Source organism: Lactuca serriola, chromosome 6, assembly GCF_051521515.1.
Source record: "Lactuca serriola cultivar US96UC23 chromosome 6, Lser_US96UC23_V15, whole genome shotgun sequence".
NCBI lineage: Eukaryota > Viridiplantae > Streptophyta > Magnoliopsida > Asterales > Asteraceae > Lactuca > Lactuca serriola.
The window spans coordinates 108,074,631-108,086,611 of record NC_136413.1 but is presented as its reverse complement, the minus strand read 5'-3'; positions in this window follow the sequence as shown (position 1 = coordinate 108,086,611).

Sequence of the window (11,981 nt, the reverse complement as noted above, 5' to 3'; positions counted from 1 at the left end):
AAAATACTCCAATCACATATTCTCAAAAATGTGTATCATTGGTTTTTCACTGAACATAAGTACAAATCACAATCCCCAGAATCTCAAAACATCTTCACTGCAAGTGTGTACTGATTATGCCGGTGCCTTCCCGCGATCATCACTAGTACCTGAAACACATAACACGCAAATGGTAAGCATAAATGCTTAGTGAGTTCCCCAAAATACCACGTACAACACATATTCCTTTCCAGGCCACAACTCTATGGGATCTTCCGATCCAAGTGTCTCAGGGGATTTCCATCCCATAACTCTGTTGACCTTCCAGTCCATACTCTGTTGACCTTCCGGTCCATATCATCCTGACCATCCGGTCCACATCATCATACTCATATCATGACATATTACATATACAACATACATCACATATTCATCATACACATAAGACCTTCCGGTCACACATAATTACCCCATCGGGTAAGGCATAGTGAGAAGACTCACCTCGAAGATGTCGGATAATCACTCGCACTCAATCTTCCGACCTAGCTTCCTCCTATAACATAAATACATCTCTAATTAATACCTTCATGGCTTAGTTTGACTAATGACCTTAAGTTAACACAAGTCAACTCTGGTCAACGTTGGTCAATGGCCACCCTTTGACCCAACTCGTCGAGTCAGGCACTGACTCGGCGAGTTCAGACGTGAACTTAATTCCCCAAAAACCCCATCTGACTCACTGAGTCACTCTCCTAACTTGGCGAGTCATCAACTGTGTGAGTCACGGGACAACCTGGTCCGACTCGTCGAGTCTGCTCATGGACTCGACGAGTTCATTACATGCTCAAACTCAAATGACCTTCTTAGGTCAGATCTGTTCCTCTAATGCATAGATCTGACCTTCCTAAGCTTATTAAACACGTAAAGGTTCAATATTGATACTCATGCAGCGTCCAAACAACTCTATTTGATGAATTAGCCCCAAATGCAACATCCTAAGTCCATTTCTTCCATAACTGATCATAAAGCAAGATGGATAAAGCTCTCTAGACCACTATGGGTCCAGATCCGAAGTCTAAACACGAAAAGGGACCATATTCCCAACAAATCATCCCAATAAAGGGTATAGAAAACCCTAGATCTATGGGTTCTTCAACAAGACAGAAAAAGGATCGATATGCTACCTCAAGGATGATGTCCTTTTCTTGAAATCCATATATATGCAACCTCCTTGGCCTGCTCTAAGCTGGAACCACCTTCTTCTTGCAAAACCAACCCACAAAGATTAAATAATGGCTTCTCTCCTCTCACAAACGCTCCGGCACTCTTAGGGTTTCTCTCAAGGGTCTGGTAGCCGCAAATGTTAACTATAATTGTCCTTAAATAGGTCCCAAACCTGAGAAATTTGGGTTTCTTTCGTCAGCTCTGACTCGGCGATTGCACTCCCTTGACTCGTCGAGTCTAATCATTTTCCACGTCACCCATTCGTGACCTGACTCGACGAGTCTAAGCACCAACTCGTCGAGTCACTCAACACAACTCAAATTATTATATAAATTAATATACCTAGGAAACTGGGCGTTACACTCGATTTCAAATTATAGAATTTTGATATAACGAACGAAAAATATCGTTATAACAAAACACAGGATTTTTATAACATTATGGATAAATGTTTCGACGAAATGAACTATACTATAACAAACAAACAAAATACAACAACGGTACGACTATTGGGCCTAATGCTCACTATACATGCTTATTGGGCCTTCGTGATCAATTTGCATGTTTATTGGACCCAATGTATTCATTACATGTGTATTGGGCCTTAGTGACCCAATTACATGCTTAATGGGCCTAAATTAGCCTTTACATGTTATTGGGCCTTAGTGGCCCATTTACATGCTAATTTAGCCTGGAATAATTCATCATATGCTTAATGGGCTTTAATGTGTCCATGTGCATACTTAACAAGCCTGGAAATAACTTACATGTCTAATGGGCCACATTTGTCTTTTCTTTTATGTTTGTTGGGCTTTATTCTTTCACATTCATGTATCATCTGGAGTTCGAAATTCTAAATACATACAACGTTATACATATTCATGTGACAATAATTAGGATCTAGTGAGACTTCTCGGTTGACACCATTGAGTGTATGGCCGTAGCCTGTAGTTATAATCATAGTCTCCTGGAGGGAGAGCGAGAGTTTGTGTATAGATCTATACGGGGGTAACTCCCCCACACCTGAGTTGTTCACTACAGTTAGACTAGGCCAGTTTAGGGTGACAAAACCTTGATTAAAACCGGCGTTTGGAAAAATGACAAGACAGGCGATTTAGTTAATATCATGCATGGTTATAACGACTCACATAGAGATCCTTTACCATCACAACACTACAAAAATCAGAAGTTGTAAATCATATTGATACAAAACAAATTCACACGATAATACAAAGACCAAAATGTTTTTATAAATTAGAAAATATCAGATTTTCTGGGGTTAAATACTATTACTTAACTTCTACATACAACAGATATAATACAAGGAAATATTGGACCATTTATTTATACATGTTTTTACTATGAAATTCACACATGCATTTATACTCGATTTTTACACATTGTCTTCATACTTTTTACAGAAAATATCGGATTTTCTAGGTTTTACAATTAATACAAAGACTTTCATTCAAACATGTTTATGAACTCACCAACATTATATATGTTGACCATTTCAAAATAGCTTGTATTCTCAGGTAATCGATAAGCTGAAGAATCATCAAGTGTAATTTGGAGTTTCTTTTATGCAAAAGTCAATCATCGAACAAATCATGTTTTGGATTATGTAATGTAAAACGATGTACTTGATGTGAACAATACCAGTTGTACTATGTAATGTTTTGTGATGATTGTGTTATGTTTCATTTATAATCATTGTGATGATATTTCAATTTCTAGTCACACGAGCCCCCAGATGTTTCCGCCGTCTGGTTCGGGGGTGTGACAAAAGTGTACCATTTTCATGGATCACAAGAGCCTCCAGCACATCCTAAATAAGAAGGAACTCAATATAAGGCAGCGGTGGTAGGTTAAGTTGATGAACAATTACGAGTGCGAGATCCGGTACCATCCGGGCAAAGCCAATGTGGTGGCTGATGCCCTAAGTAGGAAATAATACACGGTTCGCCGCATCAAGTCACTAACAATGACCATCCATTCCCACTTGTCTTCACAAATCAAGGAGGCTCAACTGGAAGCCTTGAAACCGAAAAACATCACAAACAAAGCCTTGCATGGGATGGACAAGAACCTTACAATCAAGAATAAGGGATCCTACTACCTCATGGACCGGATTTGGACACCGAAGTTTGGTGGATTTAGAGACATGCTCATGAATGAAGCCCACAAAACAAAGTACTCTGTCCATCCGTGTTCAGACAAAATGTACCTGGATCTCAAGCAACATTATTGGTGGCCAAATATGAAAGCTGAAATTGCTACCTACGTGGGCAAGTGCCTGACTTGCACCAAAGTTAAGGTAGAATATCAGAAGCCCTCTGGTCTACTACAACAACCAGAGATACCCGAGTGAAAATGGGAACGGATAACAATGGATTTCATAACCAAGTTACCCAAGACGGCCAATGGGCTAGACTCTATCTGGGTAATTATGCACAGGTTAACTAAGTCCGCTCATTTCCTACCAATAAAGGAGACGTACAAGATGGAAAAGCTGACCAGGACCTACATAAAATAAATCATGAAATTACACGGAGTGCCAATATCTATTATCTCCGGCAAAGATAGTAGATTTAACTCTCGGTTTTGGCAGTCACTTTAGAAGTCCTTGGGATCCAAGATCGATATGAGCACAACCTACCATCCCCAAACAGATGGCCAAAGTGAGAGGACCATCCAAACATTGGAAGATATGCTAAGAGCCTTTGTGATAGATTTCAGCAAGGAGTGGGATGCCCATTTGCCACTGATCGAGTTCTCATACAACAAAAGCTACCACACAAGCATCAAGGTTGCTACCTTTGAGGCCTTATATAGACATAAATGCAGATCACCCCTTTGTTGGGCTGAGGTGGGAGACACACAACTGGCAAAGGGACAAGTACCAAGCAGCACTCTCACCGGGACCGAGGTTATCAGGGAGACGATTGAGAAGATCGTTCAAATAAGAGAAAGACTAAAGGCATCCAGAGACTGACAAAAGAGCTACATGGATAAAAGACGAAAGCCCATGGAATTTCAAGTTGGTGGTCACGTACAGCTAAAGGTCTCTCCTTGGAAAGGGATGATACACTTTGGAAAACATGGAAAGCTGAATCCAAGATACATCGGACCGTTCGAGATCCTTGCCAGGATTGGACCGGTGGCATACAAGCTTTAGCTACCCCAAGAGCTCAGTAATGTGCATCTTGTCTTCCATGTGTCCAATCTGAAGAAATGCGTATCCAACGAAACTCTCGTTGTCCCGCTTGATGAAATTGAGGTAAATAAGAACCTTCATTTCGTCAAGGAACCCGTAGAAATAATGGATAGGGAGGTGAAATGAACGAAACAAAGTTGCATCCCCATTGTGAAGGTTCGATGGAGTGCCAAAAGAGGACCTGAGTTCACCTGGGAGCGCGAAAATAAGATGAAGCAGAAGTATCCGCATCTCTTTCCTAGTTCTTCAGGCCCGCTCTGGAACTAATTTCGTGGCAAATTCCCTCTAATGGAGGGATGATGTCACAACTAGAAAATTTAGAGTCACGAAGAGTTTAGATTGTAACCATGTGCCAATAAACTCATGATGTAACCTTGTTGCAATCGATCTTATCAACCAAAAAGGAAATCGTTGACATAATTAAGTACATAAGCACATATTAAAAATCAAGTCCATAACAAATATTTGGAAGTCAAGATAAGTTAATGATTAAAACATGAATCAAAATGGGACCTTGCTTTATGATTTCGGCCAAGGAATACAAGCATGACCGAAATCACCCTTTTATTGGGTGAAAGCAAACCGAAAACACAATAGGAAAGGACTTAGGACCGAAAACCAAAATTGAAATCCATCCTAGGACCGCAATCACATGTGATTGCGGTCATGCTAGGATATATTATAGTGTTTGCGTTCCAGATTAAGGAAAACGCAAGTATAGTTGACTTTAGAATGTGATAACTTAACCCTTTCCAATAGGATCTCAGTACCCCGCGTAATATCCACCAAATAACTATGAATTATCCCCCAGATTACCAAGTAAGCATCTTATCACTTCTCTACTTTTATATGGGACGAAATCACCCCATAGAGTCCTCCCCATTACAAGTTCCACTTCCAGTAAACATTTCCTTTCATCTCTAAAGCAAATTCCAAGCTTTTAAGGGTAAAATCCTTCAAGCCATCCTTAGAACTTTGTAAGTATTTTCGAAACTTCATAGTAATTCTATACATTTTTATGATAATTTCACTCTATTTACACACATTAAAATGTGTTAAAACCTTAGGGTAAGCCATCTCCAAGGAAGTTCATCCATTCCAAATCAACAGTTTAGTCTTGAAAACTTCTCAAACCCCTCTCCAAATCAACCAACAAAACCACTCAAGGTGAGCTTCATACCCCCATTTTTTGAGTTTTTCATGCTTTTAAAGGGTGGGGGGATACAAGTCAAAACATGTTTATCTGAAGGATATTTTCTAGTCTCATCTTTATTATCTTTATGTGAAATAATATTTGCATAAGATGTGGTTAACACTATTTTATCTACACAAAAACCGTGTTATATAAGTTGATGTACAAAAATAAAACTCCTTATGTGATACTAGTACCAACAAGAAAACATGAGTGGTAAAAACTACAAGTTTTTGTAATTCTTTTTGCTACAAATAGTTTTTCTAGTAAAAGGCGTCATATTTTTAGTCATCATTGTTTTGGTGGGTTGAAACCCAAGAATATTATGTTTTAACAACATATATTACTACTAGACAAGATTTCAACTTGATAATTATATAAAGTTTATATAAATAGTTTTACACAAAAACATACAAGACAATTTATTGATATTATAATTTGTGTGTCATAAAACTCTTGTCATTATTTTTTCGAATAGTGCAAGTATTTTAATATGCAATAAAAAGGGAGTCGTAGTTCACGTAGATCCGTTAATGCTCTAGTGAGACGTACTCTTCACCATACCTACCTAGCGTACACTTTAAGTCTTGAATTATAAGAGTCTCCTGGAGGGAGAGCGAGATAGTTGTGTATAGATCTATACGGGATTGACAACCCCAGACCTGAGCTGTTTGCTACAGCTAGACAGGCAAGTCTAGGGTGACAAATATCTACCAATTCCGACGCTTGAAGAACGTCGTACAGACATAACATTCACATCAAGCATGGTTGTAATAACTTACATAGGGATTAATAAAACTATCTTAGTTTATGGGAAGCTTACACTTCATCAGTTTTATTAAAATATAAAACTACATATCATTTTTCAGTACACAATCACTTACACTTCCGGTCTTTGGGTTTAAGACTACAGTTTACTTATAAGAAAATATTGGATTTTCTTGGAACATACATACACTATCATTTTACAAAGAAAGATACAAGAATCATACACGCAATTTTCTTAGTTTTGGATATAAGACTAACAATACAGTTTATAGAAAATATCGGATTTTCTGAAAGTATACGAGAACCATTTTAAACAATTACAAATCCATTTTTATAAAAAAATGCTTATGAACTCACCAACTTTTTAGTTGACGCTTTTCAAAATGACTTGTATTCTTAGGGAACTAGTAACAGGTAATCAGCTCTGCTTTGAGATCAAGTGGTGCAACATTATGAAATTTTACTTTTTGTCACTTTTGTGTAACCGATGAACAAGTACAACATGTAAACTATGTAAGTGTGTATTTTCAATGTATGTCGCTTGGGTTGCTATGTTTCATTTATATTCAACTGTTATGATACTATACAACGACATCATCCGCCCCCGTACATTCCCACTATCCTAGTTCGGGGATATGACAGAAAGTGAATAGTCACTTGAACCAAATAACCCAAATAAATTGAAATGACCCAAATAACCCAAATAAATGGCTTGAATAGCCCAAATAAGAAAATTCTATATTTAGTTCAAGATAAAATATTAAATTAATATTTTTTTTCTTGAACTAAATATAGAATTTCCTTATTTAGCTTATTCGGGTCATTTCAATTATTTGGGCTACTCGGGTCATTTCGGTTTATTCGGGTTATTTGGTTCAAAAACATACTGTAAATATTTATTTGGGTTATTTCGGTCCTTTCGGGTTAATAGCCGAACCGAAACATGTATTACCCGAACCGAACCAATCCTGTATTAGTATAATTGGTCCGGGTTTCAGTTTCCTCTTTTCATCCAATTCGGGTTTCGGGTTATTCGGGCCGGTTCCGGCCCAAAGCACATCCCTAGACCTAAGGATAACCAATTTTTTTTTACCTTTAGGTAATTATGTTGTTTTAAACTTGTTTTGTTCAATAATATGATTGGTAATTACACGTGATATTATCATATTATGAACGGGTCAAACAAGTTTGTCGGTCAAATGTATACGAAAAAAACATAATTATCTAAATATGGATAAAAACCAATGTTTCTTATCCATTTTGGTAATATTAGGTTCTTTAAGCTTAGTACACTAGTTATAAGACACACTAATGTGACATGGAATCGGGTCTTGGTGTTAGATCTAGATTGTAGATCTGAAGTAGATGTAGTTAGTGAGTTCCCGATTTGATTCCTGACTGTCATCATAAAACAAAACCATTAGACCCCCTGAATGGGTCTTATGGCTACTTGTGATTAGCATAAAGAGCCCAATATTACCAAAACGGGTAAGGAACTTCCATTTTTGTTCATATTTAGGTAACCATGTTCTTTTTTCTGTACACATTTGACTAGTAAACTTGCTTGACATGTTCATAATAGGGTAATATCAGCAGTAATTACTAGTCATATTACCTTATTTTGAACAAGCTAAACAAGTTTAATCGTCACATGTGTACAATAAAAACATGGTTTCTAAATGTGGACAAAAAACCAAAGTTTGTTACCTTCCTTCTAGAAACAAATGAATTACCACACACCTCGCCTAATACCTAGCACACAATTTACCGCAAGCATTACTCATAATTATAAGAAGCATCATTCTCTTAGTCAGGATACATCAGAGACAACAAAAGTTGCTCTTACTGATTCATTTCCCTTGGTTCCTGAAACAAACAACTAGCACCGAACCTAACTAATTTCAAGAAAGCAGACCTATGATCTAATCTTACTAATACAAAAACACTCTTTTACGACATGCATATGCATGTCAAGGAAGGCCCTATCATAACAACAGACGACACACATTTGTGCGTCGTCTATTTATGACACGCATAGATGACACACAATGCGTATCAAGGAAGCCTCTTTCACAAAGGAAGATGACACGCATTTGTATGTCGTAACCTTATGACACGTATTTACGACACGCATTGCGTGTCATAATTCTAAAATTTTTTAAAAATATAATTTTTAAATATATATATATATATATATATATATATATATATATATATGTATATATATATATATATAATAGATTTACTAATTTTCAAATTAAATGACAATTAATATCTCATAACACATCATAAAATACATGATATAACAAAAAAAATTGTATTTCATACAATAACAATCCAAGTAAAAGTTAGCATCAAAGTTACAACACAATATCAACATCATCAGATGTAACAAAACCAAAGCCTCTTCACAATCAAATGCAACAAAACCAAATCTTATTGATCGAACAGTGACATGATCTAGCATTATTTGATGTTCTACAATCTCACCATAAGACAAGAAATATTCCATCGTCTCATCTGCAAATCAAAGTTACAACACAATATCAACATCATCAGATCTCAAGACTCCATAATTTGATTTTTTTCCATTGAGAAATCAAATCATCGGTTATTATTACCTTTATTTTTAAAGTTAATGTTATACCACCAACAAAGATTTTCTTTGTTCTTGATACACCTCTACTACCCTGCATATCCTCCCTTGGAACTGTCCCCTTCACTTCAACCTAATTCAAGAACACACCAAAAAAGCAAAGGAAGTATGTTCTAAATACCAATTAGAGAAAGAAATTTCAATCAATTTACCCAATAATGGATCGGTTCGAGATATATTTTATCTCCAAATGGATCTAATGTAATCACTTAGCTAAAGATAAAACAAGCCAATTAGTACCCAAAACGTATTAAAATGCTTATAAGTTATAACCTCCTAATTGTTTTGTTAAAAGAAATGATTAAACTTATATAAGACAGTTTATGTAAGGATTAGTTGACTATCATAGTCACCAACTCTCGCATTTTGCCTAATTTGTATAACAAACATTTAATTTGCAAAATAGATCATTAAACTTAGGGAAACTGGTTATTCGGGTCATTTAGTAACCATGAAATGTTAGTTTAGTGATATGTCACGTATTTAAAATGTTAGTTTAGTAACCTTATTGCAAGTAAAGTAACATATTTAACCAGTGCCAAGTCATCAGTAGTTATTAGAGTGTTTTCAATATTGTAAGTATATTATAGTGGAATTAACAAAAAATGTTACTTTAGTGACCTAACTGGCAAAGAAAATAGGTATTTTCTATACTAGTGAATTAATCATTTCTAATGATATATAACATACTATTTGTTTATAAAACTCTAAAAATGGACAAAAAGATGATGGTGGGTCAGCCCAACTCTAAATTTACCCATTTTGAATCATTACGCAACCCGTTTAACCCACCCATTTTGTGACCCTAATATATGTCATTTCATATAATATAATCATGAAAAGGTATCTTACTGGTCTAAGAAGCCTAGTATGCTCAAGAATCATATTAAAGTGATATTATTAGATAACATATGATACTAATGGGTCACACTAACAACAACTTGATACAATTGATTATTTAGTAGAAATTGATTTTAATAAATATTCAATAAAACACTTATAATTAAATTGGAAATTATTTGTTTCATGGAAATAATAATTTTCATTAGCAAGTAACATTATATTATTTCATATGGTATGAATTAATACGCCATGCACAACTTTTTGGACTAGTTGAAAACCTTTTTTCTTTTACTTAAAAGGCAAAGTTTATATTTTATAAACCTTGAGTTTATAAAATTTAAACTAACTTTGTTCTTCTTTATGCAATTTTCGAGATATTGATAAAAAGAAGAAGTGTATGACTTGTATCAAGTTGGTTAATAACTTTACTTTATGCATATAAACAAGAGGGCTTGCATTTGGCAACTGTGCTCATTCCTTCCTTGAGGCATATGGCCTAAAGTTCCTCTTCTTCTCTCATTCTCTTTAGTTTTGCTTTGAAGACTTGGAGATTACTTGCATTTATACTCTCTTGAAGTTCATACTTTGGTTATGAACTTCAAGCTTAAGAGTTTAAGAGTTTTGGACTAGCATCTACATCAAGTTGAGTCATTGTTGGTGTCTCAAAGGTTCCACATTCTTCATCAACATCCAAGCCTCCCAAGAGGACCCAAAGGACTACAAAGGTTGTTATTTTTTCACCTCTTCTTTGATTGGTGTTTAAATATTTCTATAACTTGCAAGAAGATTCTTGGTGGGTATAAAATGTTTATGTTACTTAAAAACTAAAGTCTTCCATTGCCATATTTTTCAAGTTTATGAAACTGTTTTTGAACTAAAATCCAACAATTGGTATTAAACCCATCTTGCAAGTTTGGTTAGATTTTTTGTTTTTTGGAAATCTTAGTTTATGGAGAATATGGATAACTTGTTTTTGTATAAAAATAAGTTCATACATATTTTCTATGACAACCTTTTTGTTATATTATGTGACAAAAGTTTCATGCATATTTTGTCATTTAAAGTTGTTTTAGAAAAACAAAGGTTGTTTGATGTGTATATTGATGTATATAATGTGCATAAACTAGCCAATGACCAATGTGTAGTTATGTTGTTGTGTTGGTTACTTTTGTTATAAAATGGTTGTAATAATTTATTTATTCATATGATATGTAATAATTAAATAGATTAGCTTTTCTTGGTTATTTTTATAAAGTAATAAATTAGTTTTTAGAAATAATTTATTTGTACAAAAATATAACGATAAATGAATTTGGAACCTTTTTTTTAAGACAAAAGAGCAATTTTCAAGTCTAAAAGGTGTACAAGATTTTCAGTGATATTTTTTGAAAAGTGTCACTAATGCTGTTCACAAAGGGCTGTTGGGTTTTAGTGACAGTTGCTGAATTTTAGCCTTCAATAAGTTTTTCCATCTTTTGTAAGCAATGGGTGTTTACTCAAGTAGGAGCTTCTACAACAACATTACAAGAAGTTTTTGGTCCCCTTAAATTTCCCTTTAGGAATGGACTTGACATTTTAGTGTTTGCTCACGAAAATGTCATTAGTTAGTTATGTTTATGCACATATCTTTTTTGCATGATTGTGTTGTTTATTTTATGCAATTATTTTGTGTGGTTGATAAATTAGTTTTTCACATGCTAAAATAATTTTGGACAAAATCAAAATCACAAGTAGTTTGGGTTTTTTTTTCAAAATTAGACATAAGATCTAACAAGTTATTAATTTCAAAATAAACCCGACTTTATAAAATCGTTAATAACGACAATTTTTTGAAATACTCCATTATAAGTTTTAAAATGGTGATTTTTGGAACTTATACAAACTCCAAATATATAAGTAATAAAATGAAGTTTTATTAAAGATATAAAAGGTTCAAATACATTCAAACTTAATATCGGTTATTAAAATTGAATTACGTCAAATTATATAAAAACTAGCCTTTTATATAAAGACCCCTTTTTTTTACAAACCTCAACTCTATGCAATCCTTTTGAAGAACACTTGCACGTCTCTTGTATGCACTAGTGGGATAAATGATACCT